Genomic DNA, 27477 nt, shown 5'->3' with positions numbered 1-27477 from the left:
AGGAGTTGAACTCAATTTTAATATTTAAGCTTAAAGAAACAGAGGCAAGAAAATAGAAACGTCCAAGCAACTGCAATCAGGGTATAGTTTGTCTTATAATGACTTAATGAACCTGGACAGGACTTAGGATAGACTAGAAAGGACACAGGACTGTTATAGCAAAGTCTAGAGGAGGCAGAGTCTAATAAGACATCTCCGCCAGGCATGGTGGCTCACGTCTGTAATTTCAGCACTTTGGGAGGCCGAGATGGCCAGATCACCTGAGGTCAGGAGTTCGAGACCAGCCTGACCAACATGGTGAAACCCCGTCTCTACCAAAAAATACAAAATTAGCCAGGCATGGTGGCGCATGCCTGTAATCCCAGCAACTCCGGAGGCTGAGGCAGGAGAATCGCTTGAGCCCAGGAGGCGGAGGTTGCAGTGAGCCAAGATCGGCCATTGCACTCCAGCCTGCTGGGAGACGAGCGAAACTCCATCTCAAAAAAAAAAAAAAGATTGGCTGGGCGCGGTGGCTCACGCCTGTAATCCCAGCATTTTGGGAGGCGGGTGGATTACGAGGTTGGGAGTTCAAGACCAGTCTGGCCAAGATGAGGAAATCCCATCTCTACCAAAAATTAGCAAAGTGTGGTGGTGGGTGCCTGTAATCCCAGCTACTCAGGAGGGTGAGGCAGAGAATTGCTTGAACCCGGGAGGCGGAGGGTGCAGTGAGCCGAGATCGTGCCACTGCACTCCAGCCTGGGCGACAGAGCAAGACTCTGTCTCAAAAAAAGAAGAAAAAAAAAAAGACATCTCCAAAAAGAACATCACAGATTCACAGCAGAAAGACAGCTAATCTAGTGTGCTACCTGTGGAGCAAGTTTGCTGCAAACACCTCAAGGAGGGTCTCTGGCCAAATGCGTAGAATCTGACAGTAATCCTTGCTAAAAGTATAATGCAAAAAAAAAAAGGAAAGAGAAAAAGAAGACAACTAATACAATTCTTCAAATGGGTAGGCTGGGTGCAGTGGCTCATGTCTGTAATCCCAGCACTTTGGGAGGCCAAGACAGGTGGATCACCTGAGGTCAGGAGTTCAAGACCAGCTGGCCATAATGATGAAACCCCATCTATAGGAAAAAACAAAAAATTTGTCAGGCGTGGTAGTGGGTGCCTGTAATCCCAGCTACTCAGGAGGCTGAGGCAGGAGAATCGCTTGAACTCAGGAAGTAGAGGTCGCAGTGGGCCGAGACTGTGCCATTGCACTCCAGCCTGGGTGACAGAGCGAGACTCTGTCTCAAAAAAAAAAAAAAAAAAGATGTGCAGCATCATTCGCCATGAGGTGTCCCTGTCATCCCGTCTTGGCTAGAAGCAAGTCTATCTTGTACTCTGAATGGATCTTTTACTTGTATGTGATTTTGGAATACCATCATTTGACATTTGAAAAATATTGGTTCATTGAGTTCTGCAGATTTTCCAAATGTTGACACATTTCATTATGCAATATCTAAAAATCACATTTGTGAATGTCACCGCTGATCTCACCAGACAAGTCTTTAAGCATTGGGAAGCCATTGAGCTCTTGGTAGTAGATAAAAGCATTCCAAAAGTCTAACTTTCACTTAAAACCTTTCACTTAAAAACTCATATCTGCTCCCCTTCCTCCCTCCTTCCATCATCTCTGCTACCTTGTCTTTTGTCTTTTTTTTTTTTTTTTTTTTTGAGACAGAATCTCACACACCTAAGCTGGAGTGGTACAGTAGCACGATCTCGGCTCACTGCAACCTCCACCTCCCAAGTTGAAGTGATTCTCGTGCCTCAGCCGTCTGAGTAGCTGGAATTAGAGGCACCAGCACCACCTGGCTAATTTTTGTATTTTTAGTAGAGATGGGGTTTCACCATGTTGGCCAAGCTGGTCTCGAACTCCTAACCTCAAGTGATCCACCTGCCTCAACCTCCCAAAGTGCTGGGATTACAGGTGTGAGCCACTGCACTCAACCACTCTTTCTTTTTTTAAAAAAAAAAAAAAAAAAAAACTCCTATTTTATCATTGGTAACAAATACTGTGTTGTTTTCCTTGAAGTGTCGGGCTTACTTCATTCGTTTTCAAGAAAAGGCTTGCCAAATACCCAAATCTAGTAACACGTTTGTCTGTTAGATGTTTAAGTAAAAATGGTACTTCAACCAAAAAGCAATTAATTCAGCTCTCAATTCAAACATCGGTGCTTTTTCCCAACACACCATTATACTTCAACAGGCGGCAGAAGAGCTTTTGGAGTACTGCCCATTTCAGCACACAGAATATTAAAAAGACGTGCTCAGGAGTCAAGACCTCATAAAATTAATGAATTTTACCACTTCATCAAGGACATTCTCAGGTGAACCTGGCTTTTTCTTTTCTTTATACTGAGAGTATGTGTGGTGAAGGATACCATGACCACAGCAACAGCCCAATTGGTGCTAGCACCAACTGCTTTACTCACCTCTGCTTCTGGAACATTGGTGTGAATGGGATCACAGTGAAAAGGCAAAGTGTTAATGTCATTATGAAAATAGTTTCGGTCAGGCACAGTGGCTCACGCCTGTATTCCCAGCGCTTTGGGAGGCCAAGTCAGGTGGATCACCTGAGGTCAGGAGTTCGAGACCAGCCTGACCAACACAGTGAAACCCCGTCTCTACTAAAAATACAAAAATTAGTCGGGCATGGTGGTGGGTGCCTGTAATCTCAGCTACTTGGGAGGCTGAGGCACGAGAATTGCTGGAACCTGGAAGGCAGAGGTTGCAGTGCGCAGAGATCATGCCACTGCACTCTAGCCCAGGCGACAACAGCAAGACTCCGTCTCAAAAAAAAAAAAAGAAAGAAAAAGAAAATAGTTTTAACCTTGCAAAACCCTAAAAGAGTCTGGGAGGCCTCCCAATGTCTGAGGACCACACTTGAGAACTGATGCTGTTAAATTCTTGTGCCTTTGTATCTTATGTTTTTTAGAGATGGTATCTCACTCTGTCACCCATGCCTGGAGTGCAGTGGCATGAACATGCTCAGTGCAGCCTTGAACTCCTAGACTCGAGCAATCCTCTCACCTTGGCCTCCTGAGTAGCTGGGACTATAGATGTGCCACCACAATCCTAATATTTTGTTGTTGTTGTTGTAGAGACAGGGTCTCACTACGTTGCCCAGACTAGTCTCAAACTCCTGGCTTCAAGCTATCTTTCTGCCGCAGCCTCCCAAAGTGCTGGGATTACAAGCATGAGCCACCAAGCCTGGCCAAAATTCCTGTTCTATTCAACATCATTAATACCTTCTGTCATTCTATTTGTATGTGACCTCTCTCCCTGACTTCCCATTTTCTTTTTTTTCTTCAATATTATTATTATTACTATTTAGACACGGTCTGGCTGTATTGCCCAGGCTAGAGTACAGTGGCTATTCACAGGCATAATCATGGCTCACGGCAGCCTCGAACTTCTGCACTCAAAGGATCTCCCTGCCTCAGCCTCCTGAGTAGCTGGAAATACAGGATCGGACCACCAAGCTCAGTGCCTGACTCATCTTAAAGAGCTGTTCAGCTTTAAAACATGGTTATTAACTCACCATATTACTCTAAGAATGAAAGCCCTTGGCCAGGCGTGGTGGCTCACACCTGTAATCCCAGCACTTTGGGAGGCCAATGCAGGCAGATCACTTGAGGTCAGGAGTTCGAGACCAACCCGGCCAACATGATGAAACCCCATCTCTACTAAAAATACAAGAATTAGCCAGGCATGGTGGCATGCGCCTGTAATCCCAGCTATCCGGAGGCTGAGGCATGAGAATCGCTTGAACCTGGGAAGCAGAGGTTGGAGGGAGCTGAGATCACGCCACTGCACCCCAGCCTGGGGGAGAGAGTGAAACTCCATCTCAAAAAAAAAAAAAAAAAAGGACAAAAGCCCTTTATATGAGAATTAAATATAGCTACAGGAGAGGGGCACAGTGGCTCACATCTGTAATCCCAGCACACTGGGAGGCTGAGGCAAGAGGATCATGTGAGCCCAGGAATTCAAGACCAGCCTGGGCAACATAGTGAGACCTCGGCTCTATTTTATAATTTAAATTTAAATTTAAATAAATGTAGCTACAGCTAAGTGACAATGATTTTGACATTTTCCATAGCTAAAGTCAAACAATGTCATGCTTCAAGATTTTTAGCAAACTCGAACAGAATTTGTCTTATTTATGTAATATATCCAGTTTCCAAAAAGATTTAAAGTGGCTAGTTTTTCTAGACTAGTCTGTAATAAGCATTTTACTTCCAGTGGAAACCTCTGAAATGGTACTTAGCAAATGGAATACAATACCAAACTCTTCTTATCAAGAGCTCCAGAGAGACCTCCAGGTTACCAAATCCCATAGCGATTCTCCGTCTCCTCTTACATGACTGACCTATTGGCAACATCTGACACAACTGATCACCCTTTCGTTCTTTAACCGCTTTTTTCCCTCAGCTCTCGGGATACCAGTCCTGCCTCATCCTCCTCCTGCCCCACCTGAGCCTCCTTGGTTGGCTCCTGCCCCCTCCTCAACCTCAAGCAACCAATGTTCTACCTCTTCTCAGTTACCTCATCCTATCTCAGGCTTTGAATGCCATCCCTTCATTTGTTTGTTTGTTTGTTTGTTTGAGATTGAGTCTCGCTCTGTCACCCAGGCTGGAGTGCAGTGGCTCTATCCTGGCTCACTGTAACCTCTGCCTCCTGGGTTCAAGAGATTCTCCTGCCTCAGCCTCCCTAGTAGCTGGGATTACAGGCACCCGCTACCATGCCCAGTTAATTTTTGTATTTTTAGTAAAGACAGGGTTTCACCATGTTGGCCAGGCTGGTCTCGAACTCCTGACCTCAGGTGATCCACCGGCCTCAGCCTCCCAAAGTGCTGGGATTACAGGCATGAGCCACCGTGCCCGGCTCCGGAAATTTAATCTTAACAGTATTGAGAGGTGGGGCCTTGAAGAGGTGATTGGATCATGAGGGCAGATTGATGTTACTTCAGGGCTGGGGCCATTATCTCAAGAGCAGATTTGTTATAAAAGCAAGTTCAGCCCCTCACATTTCTCTCTAGCTCTCCTGCCTTTCCTTCCACTTGGGATGTGGAGTACAAAGGCCCTCGCCAGGATGTGGGCCCTCCACCTTAGACTTCCCAGACTCCAATACAAAGAATAAATCTCTTTTCTTTATAAATTACCTAGTCTCTTCATAACTTATCCCGTTTCTATTACCCATTTATGGAAACACAAAATAAGCTAAGACACCGTCTAACTCAGAGTAAAAGCCAGTGGGCGCGGTGGCTCACGCCTATAATCCCAGCACTTCGGGAGGCTGAGGCAAGTGGATTACCTTGTGCTCAGGAGTTCAAGCCCAGCCTGGGCAACATGGTCAAACTCCATCTCTCCAAAAAAATATAAAAATGAGCTGGGTGTGATGGCACATGCCTGTGGACCCAGCTAATCGGGATCACAGAGTTGGGAGGATCACTTGAGCCCAGGAGGTCAAGGCTGCAGTGAGCCATGATTGCGCCACCGCACTTCAGCCTGGGTGACACAGTGAGACCCTGTTTGAAAAACAAAAACAAACAAAAAAAGAGAGTAAAAGCCAAAGACCTGCAAATGACCTTTGACGTCCTATGAAATACCTTCCCCCCATTTCCACACCCCTCTCTGACCTCACGGCCCACTTCCTGCTCCCCAATATCCCCTCACCCTCATCACGCTGTGACTACTGCCACACAGGCCTCCTCACTGTTCAACTATCCCTTGAACGTGCAGACAGACTCCCATCTCAGTTCTTTTTTTTTTCCTTTTTTAAAGCCAAATTTAGCACTCGGGGGTTGTATACAAACTTTAGTGACACTAATGTTAATAAGTTCTGATAACCCACTACCATGGGACCAACCTGTTTTTTTGAGACAGGGTCTAGCCCCGTCGCCCAGGATGGAGTACAGTGACATGATCATAGCTCACTACAACCTTGACCTCCTGGGTTCCAGTGATCCTTCCGCCTCAGCCTCCTGAGTAGCTGGGACTACAGGCATGTGCCACCACATCCAGCTAATTTTTTTCCTTTTTTATTTATTTGTGTATTTATTTTTTGTAGAGATAGGATCTCACCATCTTGCCCAGGCCAGTCTTGAACTCCTGGCCTCAGGCAATCCTCCCAGCCCCACCTTCCAAAGTGCTGGGATTACAGGCATAAGCCATTTCACCAGGCCAAAAAGATGATGTTTTGACTCCCTCAGACTAAATTTGTCTTGGCAAAGCAGTAAAAAGATCAACTCTCTTTCCTACCCATCAGATTAGAAAGATATGAGAAGCCCGACAATTAGTGTTGGAGAGAAGTCTCACATGCCTGTGGAGGCAGCGCACATTAGATGGCAACTGACAACCTCCCGCAGAGTTAAAGACACGTAATTCTGGACCCACCAGGGTTTTACTCCCAGGCATTTGCAGAGGGAGAAATTCTCCAACACACACAGAAGAGGCCATGTTCAAGGATGCTCATCATAGCAGTATTTGTAATGGTAAAAAATTATAAACAACTTAAATACCCATCAGTGGGGGAATGGATAAATTGTGATATATTTCTAAAATGGAATGCTATATAGTACCTGAAATGTATGAATTTAATCCACATGTACAAATCCCAAACGATAATGCCAAGACGGGAAAAAAAAAAAAAGGCAAGTGGCAGCCTTAGTATGATGTCTTTGGTGTACACTTGAACTTACACAAAACAACTGTATACATTGTTGTTGTGGACACACAAATGTTTAAAAGTATAAAAGCATGATGGGAAGGAACCACACCAAGTTCAGAACAGAAGTTCCCTCTAGGGTAGGGGAGGAGGGAGCAGGGGAACCAGAGTGAGGAAGAGACCAAAGGAACCTCAACTGTATCTGCAACATTTTATCTTTCAAAGAAAAAAGTTCTGGAGCAAATATGGCAAAATGTTCATATTCATTAAATCCAGATGGTGGTTTTTATGACTGTTATCTTCATCTCTAACCATTTTATATGTTTGATCTCTTTCATAATTGAACAATAATTTTAAGGGGAAGCAAAAGATCGTATCTTGAATAATGCAGGAAAGGTTGTAAATAATTACAAATTGAGCCTTGGGGCTTTTAGTTAACAGGGGTTAAAGCACCAAAAGCTGGAAATCCATTATTTACAGACTTTAAAAATAAAAGAATATTTTAGAAATCTTTACTTCTATTGGGACTCTTTCTTTCCTAAGGCAACTCAACTAATGGTAGTTTTTAAACTATCTTGTTCTCCTCAACTGTAGCAGTTTTGAGCCTTTGGTCCTGACTCTTAGAGGATGAAACTCGAAGCCCATACATGGCCCGTTCAACAGGAGAAAGACCAAACTTTTTGATCTACACTTCAGGGCCGCAAAACTAAAACAATCAGATAAATTTTAAAGAAGGCTCAGAAGGAACAAAGCCAACTGGGAAGGCAGGAGAAACAGGGTAGATAACATCACCATGTTTTCTTTCTCCAGTGTCTTTTAAAATTGCAGTCCACTGCTTATTAACACTAATCCATGTTATTCTATAGAGCTTTGTCTGGAGTTCCAGATCTAATGAGCAAGATACCACCCTGACATTATATAATGTAGGCATTTGGAATTGTAAAACCTTTCCAATTGATGCATAAAGAAAAATAACCGGCCGGGGCCACGCACAGTGGCTCACGCCTATAATCCCAGCACTTCAGGAGGCCGAGGCGGGTGGATCACCTGAGGTCAGAAGTTTGAGACCAGCCTGGCCAACATGGCAAAACCCCATCTCTACTAAAAATATAACAAATTTGCCGGGCGTGATGGCGGGCGCCTGTAATCTCAGCTACTTGGGAGGCTGAGGCAGGAGAATTGCTTGAACCCAGGAAGTGGAGGTTGCAGTGAGCCAAGATTGCACCATTGCACTCCAGCCTGGGCAACAGAGCGAGACTCCATCTCAGAAAAATAAATAAATAAATAACCAGCCAGGTGTGATAGCTCACACCTGTAATCCCAGCACTTTGGGAGGCTCAGGCAGGCGGATCACTTGTGGGCAGGAGTTCAAGACCAGCCTGGCCAACATGGTGAGACCCCGTCTCTATGAAAAATACAAAAATTAGCCAGGAGTGGTGGCGCAACTATAATCCAGCTACTCGGGAGGCTGAGGCAGGAGAATCGCTTGAACCCGGGAGGCGGACGTTGCAGTGAGCCAAGATCGCGCCACTGCACTCCAGCCTGGGCAACAGAGCGAGACTCTGTCTCAAGAAAAATAACCGTAACTATAGAAAGGAACAGATCCCATCCCCATCAAAGTACTTTAGACCTCTTAGCTTTTGCCTCCCATCTTAGACAAGGTTCCTAATGCGTATTAGGTCCAAATCCCCACTATCCACTACAAGAAGCTTAGGAAACCTGAGGCCCAGACTTTACACTCTGTCTCAGCAACACAAACACACGACTCTGTACATGTACTCAAGTAATTTCTCCCCTGCTAATAGCCATGGAAAGTAATTGCATCCTAATCACTCCAAAACCCTGAGTGAGCATAAGCTTTGCTGGAAGAGGGAGAAGGGGGTCAATGTTTAAAATATAACTAAAGGTTACCAGATGAACAAAGTATTTCATTATTGAAGAAACTAATGGACTTATTGGGAGGGGGACGGGAAAGTCAAAATGTCCCCCTTTACTAAGTCTGGTAGATCTACTGAAATTTCTCAAAAAATATATATATATATATATATTTATAGTATAAGTATGTGTGTATGTATATATATGTGTGTGTATGTATATCTATGTATATATGTGTGTGTGTGTGTGTGTGTGTGTGTATATATATATATATTTGAGACAGGGTTTCACTCTGTCACCCCAAGCTGGAGTGCAGTGGCACAATCATGGCTCACTGCAGCCTCAACCTCCTGGGCTCAAGCAATCCTCTCACCTCAGCCTTCTAAAAGGCTGGGACTATAGGCACCAGCCACCAGACTCACCTAATTTTTTAAATTTTTTGTACAGATGAATGAAGTCCCTATGTTGTTCAGGCTGATCTGGAACTCTCGAGCTCAGGCGATCCTCCCACCTCAGCCTCCCAAAGTGATGGGATTACAAGCATGCGCCACCACACTTGGTCTCAAAAATATAAATAACATATTTATATATAATATAAATACAAACAACATATTTCCTCTGAACTTATCCTCTACATAAATCTTGACAAGCATTTTAAAAATAAAATACAAACTAATAGGGTAGAAACTATAAAAGTTGTATACCAAAGTATAATAAATAAAAAGATTTTTTTAAAAGAAAATATAGGCCGAGCGCGGTGGCTCACGCCTGTAATCCCAACACTTCGGGAGGCTGAGGCGGGTGAATTGCTTGAGATCAGGAGTTCGAGACCAGCCTGGCCAACAGGGTGAAACCCCATCTCTACTAAAAACACAAAAATTAGCTGGTCATGGTGGCAGGTGCCTGTAATCCCAGTTACTAAGGAGGCTGAGGCAGGAGAATTGCTTGAACCCAGGAGGCAGAGGTTGCAATGAGCCAAGACCGCACCACTGCACTCCAGCCTAGGTGACAGAGTAAGACTCTGTTTCAAAAAAAAAGAAAATATAAAAGTACATCACACATTAAGGAAAGTATTATTTCACAAAAAGTTTTACCAAATAAATACACATGTATATATAAAATATGTGCATATATGATATATACATATGTGTATATTGTATATACACATATGTGTATATATAAATCCATATACTGTTTTAAGAGAAATATATATACATATATATATACACACACACACATATACTGTTTTAAGATATAAAATGTATGTCTTACTAAAGGTTGCAGTCAAAAAAGCTTGAGACTACTGGTCTACAACAATCCTATCTAAGGTAGGGTTTTAGATTAAACAAACACTACAGAACCCAACAAGCAAATACTACACTGGGGACTAACTTTATTCAGAGAAATGTCATCAGTTTATTATCATTATTTTATTATTTTTTTTTTTTTGAGACGGAATTTTGCTCTTGTTGCCCAGGCTGGAGTGCAATGGCACGATCTCAGCTCACCACAACCTCCACCTCCCAGGTTCAAGCAATTCTCCTGCCTCGGCCTCCAGAGTAGCTGGGATTACAGGCATGCACCACCACGCCTGGCTAATTTTTTGTATTTTTAGTAGAGACGGGGTTTCTCTATGTTGAGGCTGGTCTCGAACTCCTGACTTCAGTTGATCCGCCTGCCTCAGCCTCCCAAAGTGCTGGGGATTACAGGCGTGAGCCACCGCACCCGGCCTATTATCATTATAAGATAAGAAATTTCCCACATCTAGGTAAAACAATCTCTAGAGCTTAGATAAAAGGGATTCATTCATTTGACAAATATTTATTGAGCATCTATTATGTACTCTGCACTGATTTTGGTGCTAGTGATATACTGGTGAATAAAACAGAAAGAAAAATCCTTCTTTACAAGATTCTCCTGGTAAAGAGTCAAGAAAGATCCCCTCCTAGCTCTAGTTGTGGGAAGTAACCATAGTGAAGTATGCCCAGTGCAATGGCCTACTCTCCAGGGAAAAAGACTTTACCAGAGCCTTATCCTACCTGGTGGAAGAGAATTCCCCTGACTCCAGCCCTCTTTAGCCTTTCTGTTTCATCTAAGGGGAGAAAAACAGTTAAATACAAGTGACAGTCATAGCCTGGGACACAGGCCCACTAAAAGACTAGGATTTGACCATGAGGCTATAGAATGCTTCCCCTCCCCCATACTTTGCTGTCACACCAACAGGGCTCCAGTACAATAACAGGGAATTAGGGCTGAAAGGCATACACGCTATTTAAGAAGGAGTTTTTAGGGAAAACCAAAGATCACAGGGGAGACAGAAACAAGGACACTAGAGGAATTTGAAGCCTCAGATACCTACAGTTACAGCAATCATTAAACACAGACCAACTCTTAGCCAGATTAACATGAAACGCCATACTAACAATACTAATGGCCTATTTACCTCATTTCCTATTACCTAATACATCATGTCCAGCTTTCTTTTTTAAACAAGAACTAGGGAGGGGTAAGGAAGAGGAGCTGATCAGCAGGAAGAAGGTCAATGTCTAGCTCTCAATGAAAAATTACAAAACACACTAAAAGGCAAGAAGAAACAGTGTGAAAAAGAAATAAAGCAAGCATCAGAACCCAACTCAGATAGGACACATTTTACAATAATCAAACAGGTAATGCAAAATAACTATGATTACTAGGTTCAGGGATCTAATGGAAACAGCAGACATCACACGAGAATAGATGGGCAATGTAAGGAGAGATACAGAAACTGTAAGAGTCAACAGAAAATGCTAGAAATCATAAACACTGTAATAAAAGTGAAGAATGCCTTGATGGGCTCATCAGTAGACAGGACATGGCTAATGGGGTTTAAGATACCTTACCCCAAAACATGACACCTTGGCATTTAAGAAAGCAGGAAAAGCAGGAAGTCACTCTCAGCTTCCTCTCACCCTTCTCCCATAAAGCAGGTCATAAAGCCTATGAAAGATTTTCTGATCTTCCCTGAAACAGGTCATATGACCCTCCTTTGAGAGATGCCCTCCTTATACCCCAAGGAAAGGAATATCCTTCTCTGAAGACAAAAGGACACAGAGAAGAATTTGAACAAATAGGACTTGGTAAATTTCCCCCAGTGTATTACCAGTCAATCATACCCCTTTTGTCCAATCATATTTCTCCACGATTGTCCACTCTTCATCAAACCTAAACATAAATACACATTATCTGTTTCTCCAGGTCTTAGTCATGTTAATTTATATTATATAAATTTGCATGCTTTTCACTTTTTTTTTCTTTTTTTGAGACAGACTCTTGCTCTGTCACCCAGGCTGGAGTGCTGTGGCGTGATCTCAGCTCACTGCAACCTCCACCTCCCAGATTCAAGTGATTCTCATGCTTCAGCCTCCTGAGTAGCTAGGGTTACAGGCACATGCCTCCATGCCCAGCTAATTTTGGTATTTTTAGTAGAGATAGGATTTTACCAAGTTGGCCAGACTGGTCTTGAAATCCTAGGCTCAAGCGATCCTCCTGCCTTGGCCTCCCAAAGTGATGGGATTATAAACGTAAGCCACAGCACCTGGCCAAAATAGAAATTAAAAAGGCACAAACAGGAAGGTCTCACTGAGAAGGTGACATTTGAGCAAAGATCTGAAGAAGCTGAAGGAAGAAACTGAGAGTATCTGCAAAACATTCAGATAGATAAAAGGGTATGATGGCCAGCAGTGGTGGCTCATGCATGTAATCCCAGCACCTTAGGAGGCCAAGTCAGGTGGATCACTTGAGTCCAGGAGTTCGAGACCAGCCTGAACAATACGGCAAAACCTCGTCTCAACAAAAACCACAAAAATTAGCCATGGTGGCACATGCCTGTAGTCACAGTTACTCGGGAGGCTGAGGTGGGAGGATCGCTTGAGCCTGGGAGGTCGAGGATGCAGTGAGCTATGATCACGCCACTGCACTCCAGCATAGGTGACAGAGCAAGACCCTGTCTCAAAAAAAAATGCTGTTGAGATGACAGCATATCTGGGGATACAAGGAAGGAAAGGAGCCAATGTTGGGAAACATAAGACGGGAAGAATAACAATAAGATAACAAATGTAATTGAATGTGTAGAGTTAGGTTAAATTATCCTTAATGAAGGATCAAATGCCTTGGAGCAGTGGTTCTCCATCCTTTCTAGACACTGAATTATCTGGGGAGCATTAAAAAAAAAACAACACTGACCACCAAACCCTACCCTCAGAGATTCCCATTTAATTGGTCTGGGGTGGGCCAGGGACAGCTGTGTTATTTAAAAATTCCCCAAGTGATCCTAATATGAAGCTGGGTTGAGGACCACTGGTTTAGTGTTAACTAATTTGTTGAAACCTCAACTAATGTGACTGCACTAAAAGGAGTACTTTAGACCTCAGCTAATTTGGCTGAACTAAAAAAATGCAAAAAATTTGCATAGAAATTTATGCAAATGAAAAACTGGGGCAGCTGGGTGTAGTGGCTCATGCCTGTAATCCAAGCACTTTGGGAGGCTGATGTGGGCAGACTGCTTGAGCTCAGGAATTCGAGACCAGTCTAGGCAACATGGAGAAACCCCATTTCTACAAAAAATTAGTCAGACATGGTGGTGCATGCCTGTGGTCCCAGCTACTCAGGAGGCTGGGGTGGGAAATCACCGGAACCCAGGAGGTTGAGGCTGCAGTGAGCCGTAATCACTCCACTGCACTCCAGCTTGAGCAACAGAGGAAGACCCTGTTTCAAAAGAAAAAAAAAAAAAATGAGGCTGGGTGTGGTGGCTCATGCCTGTAATCCTAGCATTTTGGGAGGCCGAGGTGGGTGGACCACATGAGGTCAAGAGTTCAAGATCAGCCTGGCCAACATAGTGAAACCCAATCTCTACTAAAAATAAAAAAATTATCCGGGCGTGGTGGTGCATGCCTGTAATCCCAGCTACACGGGAGGCTGAGGCAGGAGAATCACTTGAACCTGGGAGGCAAAGGTTGCAGTGAGCCGAGATCGTGCCATTGCACTCCAGCCTGAGCGACAGCGTGAGACTCATCTCAAAAAAAAAAAAAAAAAAAAAGGAGCAATGTGTATCGAACAGAATACAATGAAGGAGCTCCCCGTCAGGACTGTTGCTAAGGAAACAAAGTAGTAGCGACACTAGCATCTTCCTAGAGGCCAGTTCTTCCCTTAGCCTTCCAGGAGCTCTCAACACACACAGCAGATTACACATACATTTATCTCTGTTCCCTTCTCAAACTCCATCAAAACGACAGGAAAGCAATACAAAAAGGTGAAAACCCACAGAAAGAGGGAAAAAAACACAACGGAAATAGCAGCAAAAATTTGGAAAATGGTTCCAGTGTGTCGAAACTGAAACTTAGCTGCCCACGAGAGAGGTCAACAGAAGGCAAGCGGACTGGCAATGAAGAATTCCAGAAAGGGTCAATCACTGGTGGTGAGGCAGGAGGGAGGACTCGACTCAGGACCACACTGAAGACTGGCTGAAACAGGGAAGAGGCACCAAAAGCACCTCCCCACAAGACACACCCACCAGTGCCACGACAGTGTGCCAACGCCATGGTAATGCCCCAGAAGTTACCACCACTTTTCTAGAAATGTCTAATAGCCCACTCGTTAATTTGCATATAATTAAAACTGGGTATAAATATGACAGCAAAACTGCCCCTGAGCTGCTACTTGGGACACACTGCCTATAGCGTAGCCCTGCTCTGCAGGAGCAGTCACGGAGCTATAACTCTGCTGCCTCAATAAAGTTGTTTTCTTCTACTACCAGCTTGCCCTTGAATTGTTTCCAGGGCAAAGCCAAGAACCTACCCAGACTAACCCCCAGTTTTGGGGCTCACGTGCCCTGCATCAGTACTACCAGGTACCTCCGAAAGTAAGGGCAGAAGTGGGGCTAAAAACAGGAGGACTGGCAAAAGCCTATCTTGGGAACGATTAGAGTCTCAGAGTCCCCTCCCCACCCAGTTCAACCAAGCAGTTGCCCCTTCCTAATCCCAAGCACAGACTTCTAGTCCAGCACTTTGGGAGGCCGAGGCAGGTGGATCACCCAAGTTCGGGAGTTTGAGACCAGCCTGACCAACATGATGAAACCCTGTCTTTACTAAAAATACAAAATTAGCCAGGCGTGGTGGTGCACACCTGTAATCCCAGCTACTTGAGATAGGCTAAGGCAGGAGAATAGCTTGAACCCGGGAAATAGGTTGTGGTGAGCTAAGATCACACCATTACACTCCAGCCTGGGCAACAAGAGCAAGACTCCGTCTCAAAAAAAAAAAAAAAAAAAAAAAGACAAAAGATTTTTAGTTTCTCAATAGGTGAAACCAAACTCAAGACTTCAGGCACAGTTGACAACAGCGATAAGGCACCATATTGACCCAGCGAGACAGTGAAAGTCTACATTATAAACTCAAAAGGTCAATTTCCCCCACCCAACTCACTTTCCCGCACTTGGGTCCTAGCATACGTGGGTACTTCACACCTAAATGCCAACAACCATTGAGGAAGTCCTTGGCCAAAAAGCCAGATATAAAAACAAACAGAGAGAAAAAGAGAATTGTTTTTCAACAATTGACAAGCTGACCCTAAAGTAAGGAAATGCAAGGAACCAAAAATTGCCAAAACAATCTTGAAAAAGAACAAAGTTGGATGACTAACACTTTCCAATTTTAAAACTTACTACAAAGCTACAGTCCTTCAGGCTCAGTGGCTCATGCCTATAATCCCAGCACTTTAGGAGGCCCAGGCGGGTGGATCACTTGAGGTCAGGATTTCGAGACCAGCCTGGCCAGCATGGTGAAACCCCGTCTCTACTAAAAATATAAAAATTAGCCGGACATGGTGGCAGGCACCTGTAATCCCAGCTACTCAGGAGCTGAGGCAAGAGAATCACTTGAACCTGGGAGGTGGAGGTTGCAGTGAGCCGAGATAGCACACTGCACTCCAGCCTGGGAGACACAGAGAGATTTCATCTCAAAAAGAAAAATAATAATTATTAAAGAACTTTTGACAGGAGAAAACAACCACACATCAGATTGAGTAAGTGGCAGCTCCTGCAATACCTGAAGCACCTGATCACTTTTAACACCCTACCTCAGCAACAACCTTTCAGACTTGTCAATCTTCTGGAGGCTAATAAGCTGAACCCCTCATTTGCCTTTGAGTGATCCAGAGCAAGTTACTTACTGAAAGGATGGAGAGGAAAAAGCAAACTCACTTTCTTCAGCTGCTATACTCTCACAACACACAATACTACCTTTTTTTTTTTTTTAATAGAGACAGGATTTCACTATACTGCCCAGGTTGATGTCAAACTCCTGGGCTCAAGTGATCCTCCTACCTCTGCCTCCCAAAGTGCTGAGATTACAGGTGTGAGTCACCGCGCCCAGCCCCACAGAATACTTCTGACACCAGATGTGTGGGAGCCCCATACACCAAGCAAGCAATCAATTCTGCAGCTGGCAGACACCAGCTGGGTGTCCTCTAATTCAGTTCCTACACTATCCACCTGGAAGTAGCATCAGATCCCACAGGTTTAGTTCCCCAAGACTGCCCCTGACTTGAGACGTCAATTGCAAGCTCCAGGTTGTTTTACCCGTGCTTCTGACCGACTGGCTGTAAATCGAGGTTCTTAGGATTCATAAATTTGCTAGAGCAACTCACAGGACTCAAGGAAACACTTTATTTGCATTTACTGATTTATTATAAAGGATATTATGAAGGATACAAATGAAGAGACGCTAGGGCGAGGCATGTGAGAAGGGGCGCAGAGCCTCCAAGCCCTCCCTGAGGGTGCCATCCTCCAAGAACCTCCACGTGTTCAGCCATCCAGAAGCTCCCCAAACCCAGTCCTTCAGGGTTTTTATGGACACTTCATTATGCAGGCATGATCAATTAAGTCACTGCCACTGCAGATCAAGTCAACCTTCAGTCCCTCTCCCTGTCCCAGAGGCTGGGTGTGGGACTAAAAGCGCCAACCCTCTAACCACAAGGCTAGTTTCCCTGGCCACTGGCCCCCAAATCCTGAGACTATCCAGGAGTCCCCAACCAAAGGTCAATTATTAGCACACAAAAAGACACTGACCAGGTGTGGTGGCTCACACCTGTAATCTCAGCCCTTTGGGAGGCCAAGGCAGACAGATCACCTGAGCTCAGGAGTTCGAGACCACCCTGGCCAACATGGCGAAATCCCATCTCTACTAAAAATACAAAAATTAGCTGGGTATGGTGGCATGTGCCTGTAGCCCCAGCTACTTGGGAGGCTGAGGCACGGGAATCGCCTAGAGGCTGCAGCGAGCTGAGATTATGCCACTGCACTCTAGCCTGGGTGACACAGCGAGATTCTATCTCAAAAAAAAAAAAAAAAAAGACACTGATCACTTGGGAGATTTCAATGATTTTAGGAGTTATAGGGCAGGAGATGGGAGGAAGACTAAATATGTATTTCACAAAATCATACCTACCCTCTCTAAATCTCAGTTTTCTCATCTGTGAAATGAACCCAATAATAGTACTTACTTTATAAGATTATTGTACTGACTACATGAATTCAGGTAAAGCAGAGGACACACAGTAAGAGCTCTTCAAATATCAACTACAAATGAAACCACTTCTCAATACCAAAATTCTTGGCTCTGGCATTACAAGCACCTCAATTCCTAAAATTCTTGACTCAGCTTTGAGTCGAGAAACCAGTGAACACTGATCTTGAGATGAAAAGACCTGTGTAGAAGGAGCCAGGGAAAAGCAGAAATTACTCACCAGTATCAAGATTTTATTTCTTGTTTTAAAAATTTTTTTTCAATGTAATCCATGGGTTCACAAAGATTTTATTTCTAATTAACCAGCTGTAGAAACAGGCAGAGCTTATTTCTAACTAGAGATCAACCTTGCACCCACTTCTTTTTTTTTTTTTTTTTTTTTGAGATGGAGTCTTGCTCTGTCACCCAGGCTGGAGTGCAGTGGTGCAATCTTGGCTCACTGCAAACCTCCACCTCCCGGGTTCAAGCGATTCTCTTGCCTCAGCCTTCCGAGTAGCTGGGATTACAGGTGCCTGCCACCACGCCCAGCTAGTTTTTTGTATTTTTAGGAGAGATGGGTTTTACCGTGTTAGCCAGGATGGTCTCAATCTCCTGACCTCATGATCCACCCGCCTCGGCCTCCCAAAGTGCTGGGATTACAGGCGTGAGCCACTGTGCCCAGCCTGCACTCATTTCTTGAAAGATACGCAAGGAAAAGCTCTGTCCAAAAGATTCTCCTTTTCTTCACAGGCTCATGCTGCTCCAACACTAATGCTTCTTTCTTGGCCTCCTTCCTCTGTCCAGCATTGAGTTACTACCTTCCATTCTCCAAAGGCCCATATTGAAAAACAATCAAACAGAATCAACTTTGCCAAATGACATCCTTACAAAGACTAAGCACGGAAAACAGAGAAAACGGGAGGGAGCAGGGAGGTACACTATTGGAAGCCCCGTGGAATTACAGGCTAAGAATAAAAGAGGCCTACTGGAAAGCAGATCTGAAGACAAAACAAGAAGCAAAGGCATGAGTGACTTGAGGAAGAGGACGGGCCCTAGGTCAGGACTGCCATGTCTTGGTACTTGTTATTTTTTATTTATTTAATTATTTTTGAGATGGAGTTTTACTCTTGTTGCCCAGGCTGGAGGGCAGTGACGCAATCTCGGCTCACTGCAACCTCCGCCTCCTGGGTTCAAGCGATTCTCCTGCCTCAGGCTCCCAAGTAGCTGGGATTACAGGTGTCTGCCACCACGCCTAGCTAATTTTTTATATTTTTAGTAGAGACAGGGTTTCACCATGTTGGCCAGGCTGGTCTTAAACTCCTGACTTCAGGTGATCTACCCACCTCGGCCTCCTAAAGTGCTGGGATTATAGGTGTGAGCCACCATGCCTGGCTGGTATTTTCCTAATAGTTATTATTAGTAGTAATGATTTAAATCACTGAATTTTTGCTATAAACTGTGGTGGGATGAAAAACAGGGAACTGCAACCTTCTAAAAAGATTTTGGTTAGAATCTAACCTGTCCCATCATCCAGGGGAAACATCTTCCCTTTTGTTCCCATCTCTCAGAAATTCCAGAGCCCTAGCCAGGTGTGGTGGCTCACACCTGTAATCCCAAACACTTTGGGAGGCTGAGGCAGGAGGATCACTTGAGCCCAGGAGTTCAAGACCAGTCTGAGTAACATAGTGGGACCCCATCTCTACAAAAAAGTTAAAAATTAGCTAGGCGTGGTGGCACATGCCTACAGTCTCAGCTACTTGGAAGGCTAAGATGGGAGGATCATTTGAGCTCAAAAGGTTGCAGCTGCAGTGAGCCATAATCATGCCACTGTACTTCAGCCTGGGTGACAGAATGAGACCTTGTCTCAAAAGCAAAACAAATAACGAAGAAAGAAAAGAAATTTCAGAGTCCATAATATGGTGTCCTAATAAGATAAGTAAGCAACAAAGAGGAAGGGGCCTCAGGTAGGAGAAAACCATGGACAGTTGTTCTGAGAAATGATTAATCACAAACAGCCCTCAGACGCATCGATCCCCACATAGCCCCCTCCAGCATGACCCTGTAAAACTTCCCTCCATCTCCTGCCTCTTTGCAGACAGCCCCTTCTCTGCTGTACTGCCCATTGCTTTCTTGCAACGTGTTTTCACTTTAATAAATCTGCCTTTCTTTACCTGGTAAATTCCCTTTCTGCCTGTGACACATAATAGTCCTAAGGGACTCAAAGTCGCTCAAAAGCAACTCACTGATTTGATTCCAAAGGGAGTTTATGTTTATACAGCCACTCCACCCATCTCACTAATGGTAAGTGGTAGAAGGACCAGATCTGGCCTCTGAAGACCAAGATTCAAATGGCCATCTCTTTCATTTCTTAGCTATCTGACCTTGTGAGGGTCACTTCACCTCAACAAGGTTAAATGTATAAAATGGTGGGATGTCTGACAAACAACATGCATTCAATACATGTTTGAAAAAACCAATACATATTTTAAACATAAAAAGCCCATTATCCATCCATCCTGGAGGCCTAAACTGGATGCCAACCCAGGAAGCCAGACTAATTCCAGAAATTGGCACTCAAATTGATTTCAGGGGTGCTATAAAGATGCACAGTTGGAAGAGTAGCCTCGTTAAGAAAAAAGAAACCCATTAGCTTGTGGTTTTCAAAAAAATTAAAAAAAAAACAAAAAAACCCTATTCCAGCACTTTGGGAGGCTGAGGCAGGCAGATCACTTGAGGTCAGGATTTTGAGGCTAGCCTGGCCAACCTGGTGAAACCCCATCTCTACTAAAAACACAAAAATTAGTTGGACATAGTGGCAGATGCCTGTAATCCCAGTTACTCGGGAGGCTGAGGCAGGAGAGTCACTTGAACCTGGGAGGCGAAGGTTGCAGTGAGCCAAGATCGTACCACTGCACTCCAGCCTGGGCAACAGAACAAGACTCCAAAAATAATAAAATAAAATACAGGATCCCTAGAAAAGCCTCTCTCTGAAGGTGATGGCTCAGTAAAGATCTGAGGAGGTAAGAGAAGGAAGGGGCCGTGTGGCTGAATAGGGGCGAAGGGGTCCAGGCAGAGTTCAAAAGCCCCAAAGGAGTACTACTGGCAGGTTTTGGGGCCCGTCAGGAGGCCAGTGTGGCTGGAGAGGACTGAGTAAGCAGGAGTGGAGAGAGGAGGTCAGGTGGTGGCAGGTGTGGGAGGAGAAATCAGGTCGTGGAAGGCTTGCAGGCCATTGTAGGGTATTGGTTTTCACTCCGGTTAAGCTGGGACAATTGGAGGGTTTGAGCTGGGCAGTGGGGTGGACAGGATCCACCCTGCCTTTTAACAGACTTGCCCTGGGTCCTGTGTGGAGAAAGTGAAGGCCAGCCAGGGTGGAAGAGGGAGACAAGTTAGGAGGCTGTTGCCATCATCCAGGGGAAAGATGCATCCAGGGTGTACTCTGAAGTACAGCCAGTAGGCTTTGTGGACGAGCTGAGTTGGATGTGGGGTGTGAGAGGAAGAGACGAGTCAAGGGTGACTCCAAGGTCTTTGGCTTGAACAACTGGAGGAATGGAGTTGTTATTAACTGAGATGGGGAAGGCTGTCTGAGGGGCAGGGGTGGGGCTCAATTTTGTTGATGTTGATTATAAAATGCCTGATAGGAATCCACGTGAAGATATTGTGGGCAATTAGATCTAGAAGTCTGGAGACAGGCCTAGGCTAGACATACACATATGGAAGCTGTTAGCATGTGGATAGTATTTAGAGTTAAGAGACTGAGCCAGGTGCAATGGTTCATGCCTGTAATCTCAGCACTTTGGGAGGCGGAGGCAGGAGGATGGCTTGAGGCCAAGTGTTCAAGACCAGCCTGGGTAAAAGTAAGACCCGCCCCCCCCAACTCCCCACCTCTCCAAAAGCAAGACAGAGTCTCACTTTGTCACTTAGGCTGGAGTGCAGTGGTGCGATCTTGGTTCACTGCAACCTCCATCTCCCGAGCTCGAGCAATTCTCGCGCCTCAGCCTCCCGAGTAGCTGGAATTAGACGCATGTGCCACCAAGCCCAGCTAATTTTTGTATTTTGGGTAGAGATGGGGTTTCACCATGTTGGTCAGGCTGGTCTTGAAATCCTGACCTCAAGTGATCCGCCCGTCTCAGCCTCCAAAAGTGCTGGAATTACAGGCGTGAGCCACCGCACCTGGCCAGGATCCTATTTAAACTGCAACCTACATCCCTCTTCCTTGCTTTATTACAACGTAATACATATTATACTTAGTTATCAATGTGCCCTTCTCTAATAAAATTGAAGATCCACAAGGGTGGGGATCCTTACCTTTCTTGTACTGCTATATTCCTGGCATTCAGAACAGGTTTGTCCAATAGAAATAAGATGGGAGCCACAAGTGCAAGCCACATTTATAATTTTTTATTTTTCTAGGAAATACATTTTAAAAAGAAAAAAGTGCTGGGTTTCAAGTCAAGGTTAAGTGGGGAAAAAAAGACAAAAAGGTGAAACTTTTTTTCTTTTTATTTTTCTTTTTTTTGAGACAGGGTCTCACTCTGTCACCTAGGCTAGAGTGCAGTGAGTGGCATGATCACAACTCACTGCAGCCTCCACCTCCCCAGGCTTGGGTGATCCTCCCACCTCAGCCTCCTGAGTAGCCAGCCAGGTGGGCGCCACTGCACCTGGCTAATTTTTGTATTTTTTGTAGAGTCAGAGTTTCACCATGTTGCCCAGGCTGGTCCCAAATTCCTGGGCTCAAGCAATCTATCCACCTTGGCCTCCCAAAGTGCTGGAATTACAGGCATGAGCCACCATGTCCAACCAACTATTCATAATTATGTTGTATTTAACCTAATAAATCCAAAATGTTATCATACATGTTTATACATTATATTATATGATCGTTTACTATAACATAAAAAGTATCAATGAGACATTTTAACTTCATGCTAAGTCTTCAAAACCCAGAAAGTATTTTATGCTCACAGCATACATAGCTCCAGTGCTCAACAGCCCCATGTGGCTAGTGTACACCATACCAGACTCTCCAACAATGCCTGGCAAAGACAGAATGGGTACTTATAAATATCCATTGAATGAAAGAATGTTTTCCCAGGAAGAGGAAGCTACGGTAGAGTACAGCGTTTTCTAAACTTCATTTACTCACATTCTACATTCACAACTTTTTCTGTGTGATCTTTTTCCTTAAAATGTCACAGTTTTTATTCCTGAAAAATTATGTAAAAATAAAACTTTCAGTTGGGCATGGTGGCTTATGCCTGTAATTGCAACACTTTGAGAGGCCGAGGTGGGAGGATCGCTTGAGCCCAAGAGTTTGAAAACAGCCTGGGTAACAGCAAAACCCCTGTCTCTACAAAAATTAGCCAGGCAAAGTGGCACCCACCTGTAGTCCCAGCTGTTTGGGAGGCAGACATGGGAGGATCACCTGAGCCCGGGTAGGTCAAGGTTACAGTGAGCCGTGATCATGCCACTGCACTCCAGCCTGGGCAACAGAGTGAGATCCTGTCTCAAAATAAAATAAAAATAAAATTTTCTATTGTGTCAATAAATGAAAAACAATGGATCTAAGGATTAAGGGCCTGGGCTTGAGTCCCTACTCATTTACTAGCTCTGGAATCTAAAGTAAGGACTTCATTAAGCCTCAGTCTCTTCATGTGATATAGGGACAATACTGACCATCCCAATTTCAAAGGGAAGGTTAAGTGAGATGTTGGTATACACTCTTTGTAAATGGGAAAGTAATCATGAAGTGAAAGAGACTGAGAAGCCAATCCAAGCCTTTCTGTCGAGCCTATTTTCATATGGACCAATGACACAAATAATCACAAGCTTCTCTGACAAGAAAAAGAGTAGAAGACTTGGGTTCAAATCCCTTGTCACCACTTACACCGGTGTGAGTTTTAGAAATGCATTTATTCACCAAATATTTATCAAGTGCCCACAACATGCCAGGCACTGGGCTAGTAGCCAAATAAAATACGAAACCTGCCCTTGAAGGATTTGCAGTCTAGCAGGAAGAAAAGAGGCCAGCAAACAAGAAAGAGCAATAAATTGTTTTAAAAAATCAAGTCGTCTCTCTTAAGTCTGTTTGTTCCCTGTGAAATGAGAATACACCTTCCCAACCTCACTCATAGGTGCTGCTACAAAAACTAATTTTTAAATGTTTGTCAAATAACTCCAAAAACTTGAACTCATAATACATTAGGAAAGTACTTTTTCCTACTTGTAACCCAAAACGACGCTGGCTGCTGTGAATGTCCAGTTTGAACATTCGTTCCAGTTACACCGCACTCATGAAACTCCTTTCGCTTCTGCAAATTTTAGTAAACATGAGAAACAGGAGGATGAACAGGCTTTAACACAAGTCTTCAATCTCAAAATCATGATCCAGGTCACAGTTCTAAGGAACATAACACAGACATCTCAGTCACCCTACCCAGTTACAGTTCGTCAAGATAAGAAGTCACAAGATAAGCTAAGGGAAACTGAATAATTTAAACGGAAGAAAGAGAAAAGTCATAAAGCAGTCTAGGTAGACACTTCTCTGTCCAAGATTTCAGCAGTCACTATGTTGCTGAGGTAACGCTGGGCTAGGTCAACAGTGTAAGCTAAAAGCCATTTTATGGGCAGAGCAAAGTGCCCACACTTATTTTTTTAATTTATTTTCTTTTTTTGTTTTTTAAAGCCTCGATGATGGCCCGTTCAGGGAAAATCTCAAAGAAAAATGAGCTGAAGGGCTAGGCTCCCAAGAAGTGGGAACCCTACCCACGCAGGACTAAGTGGGCGCGAGGGAAGCAAGACGATCAAGATTATGTGATCCCTCCTGAAGTTTAAAAACTGAATGGGACCGTCATCAAAGTCTCGGGTAGCAATCATTTCCAAAGAGGGAGGAAGGGAGAGACTCTCAGAGGAGGTCCAGGCAGCATCTTCTTCCCTCTGGCTCCAAGCCATAAACCCATTTTCAGGCACCCCCTTCCAGCTCAGTTCCAAGTCGCCCCTTCCCCTGGTCCCGATCCCTCCACAAAGATCGCTCCTCTCCATGCCTGGGCACCTAAGCTCCTCTCCCCTTCCGGGAGGACTCGCTCCAGCTGCACCCTTGGCGGCCGGGGCGCCCATTTCGGAGCAGCCCCCGCGCGGGCCGCGGCGCGCCCACCCAGCTCGGGCGGGAGCCTGGACACCCCTCCTCGGAGGCCGGAACCGCCGCGCCAGGCCCCTCCCACAGGAAGCCGCCGCCCCCCGGCGCCCGGGCCGCGCCGCCCCCGGCCCACCCCGCGCCGCCCGCCGCCCCCGGCCCGCCCCGCGCAGGCAGCCAGCCCGCCGCGCCCCCCGCGCCAGCGCTCGCTACCTGCCGTGGCCACAGAAGCGGCGCCGAACTCCTCTCCTACTTCCGCCTTCCACCGCCCGCACTCGGACCGGGTCACGTGACCGCGCGCGGTCACCTGACCCGGAAGAGGCTGGCCAGGCTCGCAGGTGCGGGCCACCTAGGCCTGGCCTGGGCACCTCTGGCCTCGAAGAGGCCTTTTTATCGTCTCTGTATTTGAAAGTGGAAGGGCTTTCTGCTCACCGGATGGTCCCAGGCAGTCATATAAATTGAGGGCTCACTGAATGCCATCTACTGTGCCCATCAACCTTATGGAGGCAGGGACAGGTACGAGCCCCATTTTACAGGTGAAACGAGACCTTCAGTCTATTAAGTTAGCAAATACTTAATTGAGCTCCTTTAGTAGGGTTGCCAGATAAAGTACAGGACACCCACTTAAATTTGAATTTCAGATAAACAACAGTGTAATATGTATGTCCCAAATACAGAATGGGACATATTTATACTAAAAAAGTATTTGTTGATTATCTGAAGATCAAATTGAATTGAGTATCTGTATTTCCATTTCCTGGCAACCTTACGCCTATTGTGTGCCAGGCACTGTTCTAAGATCCAGGACCACAAACATCTCAGCCTTTGTGGGGCATCTGTCCTTGTGACATGAAGCAAAAGTACAAAAGCTTAAAAACTGCTGCTTGGCTCCATAAAACGCCTCTCCACACTAATCCAATCGCATTCCCTTAATCTACAACTACAGGGCACAGAGAACTTAATGAATTATAATCCAGGTAGGTAGGTAGGTAGGTGGATAGATAGATGATTTTTTTTTTTTTTTTTTTTTTTGAGATGGAGCCTCGCTCTGTCACCCGGGCTGGAGTGCAGTGGTGCATCTCAGCTGACTGCAACCTCCGTCTCCCCAGTTCATGTGATTCTCCTGCCTCAGCCTCCCGAGTAGCTGGGATTACAGGCGTGCACCACCACGCCTGGCTAATTTTTGCATTTTTAGCAGAGACAGGGTTTCCCCATGTTGACCAGTCTGACTTCAAATGATCCACCTGACTTCAAATGATCCACCCACCTTGGCTTCCCAAAGTGCTGGGATTACAGGCATGAACCACCGCACCCGGCAGAGAAATATTTTTTTTAAGAGATGAGTCTGGATAGTTTGCTTCGGCTGGGCTCAAACTCCCAGCTTCAAGCAATCCTCTTGCTTCACCCTCTCAAGTAGCTGAGACTACAGGCGAATGCCACTGTGCCTGCCCAATAACTTTATTTATTTATTTATTTGTTTGCTTGAGACAGTTGCACTCTTGTAGCCCAGGCAGGAGTGCAGTGTCTCAATCTTGGCTCACTGCAAACTCTGCCTCCCAGGTTCAAGCAATTCTCCTTCCTCAGCCTCCCGAGTAGCTGGGACTACAGGCGCCCACCACCATGCCTGGCTAATTTTTTTATTTTTAATAGAGATGGGGTTTCACCATGTTGGCCAGGCTGGTCTCAAACTCCTAACCTCAGGTGATCCACCTGCCTTGGCCTCCCAAAGTGCTCAGATTACAGGCGTGAGCCAATGCGCCCGGCCTCCAAGAACATTTTAAATTGACATTCTTGACTGATGTTCTGGAGAAGTTGAATGAAGGCTCAGTTTAATCACCATTGATTAAAATTAATACTAATGACGTAATTAGCCTCAAAGACTTGTACTAATTATTCTCTTATTTTTGGGTCTTCGAATTTGGATGGATTCTATCATGCATACAAATTAAATTGGCTGGTGGGGTGCGGAGGCTCACGCCTGTAATCTTAGCACTTTCGGAGGCAGAGGCAGGTGGATTACCTGAGGTCAGGAGTTCGAAACCCGCTTGGCCAACCTGGTGAAACTCCATCTCTACTAAAACTACAAAAAAAAAAAAAAAAATTTGTCAGGCATGGTCCGGGTGTGGATAATCCCGGGTACTCCAGAACCTGAGGCAGGAGAATTGCTTGAACCCGCGAGGCGGAGGTGGCAGTGAGCCATGATAGCGCTTCTGCACTCCAGCCTGGGCGACAGAGTGAGACTCTGTATCTAAATAAATAAATATGTTGAACACTTAGTCTCTACTTTTTCTAGTCCACTGCAAATCCAAGAGATTAACTTTCAAGGAGATAACAGTCCTGTCTTTGTACATTAAACCCTATATTAGTCTCATTTATAAAACTACTATAACTAAAACTTCTCCAGTTCCATTGATGGCAGTTTTACTAATTCTGTTCTAGATAAATTAGAGACTATTTCCTTGACTTACTAGCATTTGTTGGTTTTGGTTTGTTTTCTTCTTTCATATTTCATCTTTTATCTTTTGTTGCTTTTTTTTAACAACCCTGCAGAAAAGATTTAGTGGCATCTGAGTAAGTGTTCACCAAAGGGGAGAAGGGACAGGCAAAGAGCACACATTACACATTAAAAGAATAAAATCTGACAGGGTGCGGTGGCTGGCACCTGTAATCCCAGCACTTTGGGAGGCCAAGGCGGGCAGATCAGACCGTCAGTCACATTGGGCAACATGGTGAAAACCTTCTCTACAAAAAATACAAATATTAGCTGGGCATGGTGGCGCACACCCGTAGTCCCAGCTAATCGGGAGCCTGAGGCTTGAAAATCGCTTGAACCTGGGAGGCGGAGGTTGCAGTGAGCCAAGATTGTGCACTGGACTCCAGCCTGGATGACAGGGTGAGACTCTGTCTCAAAAAAAAAAAAAAAATTGATATGATAAACTAGAAAATGAGAAATAGCCTCCAGCCATACTCTGTTAGGGCAGGTAGCACAGGCACGTTCTAGATAATGAAGAGACTGAGTGGTGAGAAAGTGGCAGGTGCAGTGGCTCACGCCTGTAATTTTAGCACTTTGGGAGGCCAAGGCAGGTGGATCACCGTACATCAGGAGTTCAAGACCATCTGGCCAATATGGTGAAAACCTGTCTCTACTAAAAATACAAAAATTAGCCAGGCGTGGTGGTGGGCACCCATAATCTCAGCTACACAGGAGGCTGAGGCAGGAGAATTGTTGAACCTGGGAGGCAGAGG

General features: G+C 45.0%; 1 protein-coding gene across 3 annotated transcripts in view; it reads right to left on the bottom strand.

The window, feature by feature from the left end:
• WWP2 (WW domain containing E3 ubiquitin protein ligase 2) overlaps positions 1-24975 on the bottom strand; it is a 178718-nt gene extending 153743 nt beyond the window's left edge. Inside the window, exons 1-2 of one of the 3 annotated variants that reach the window (XM_054452730.2) lie at positions 24445-24508; positions 10605-10657 (exon numbers count right to left, since the gene is read on the bottom strand). The gene's annotated coding sequence lies outside the window, so the exon portion shown is untranslated. Of the gene's footprint in view, positions 1-845; positions 941-10604; positions 10658-24444 lie in introns of those variants that run through there. The other 2 variants (XM_054452729.2, XM_063654488.1) reach the window with 2 other exon arrangements.
• Positions 24976-27477: the final 2502 nt, after the last annotated feature.

Source organism: Pongo pygmaeus, chromosome 18 (genome assembly GCF_028885625.2).
Source record: "Pongo pygmaeus isolate AG05252 chromosome 18, NHGRI_mPonPyg2-v2.0_pri, whole genome shotgun sequence".
NCBI classification, from domain to species: domain Eukaryota; kingdom Metazoa; phylum Chordata; class Mammalia; order Primates; family Hominidae; genus Pongo; species Pongo pygmaeus.
The sequence above is the reverse complement of the archived record's forward strand: the minus strand, read 5'-3'. Positions and strand labels throughout refer to the sequence as shown.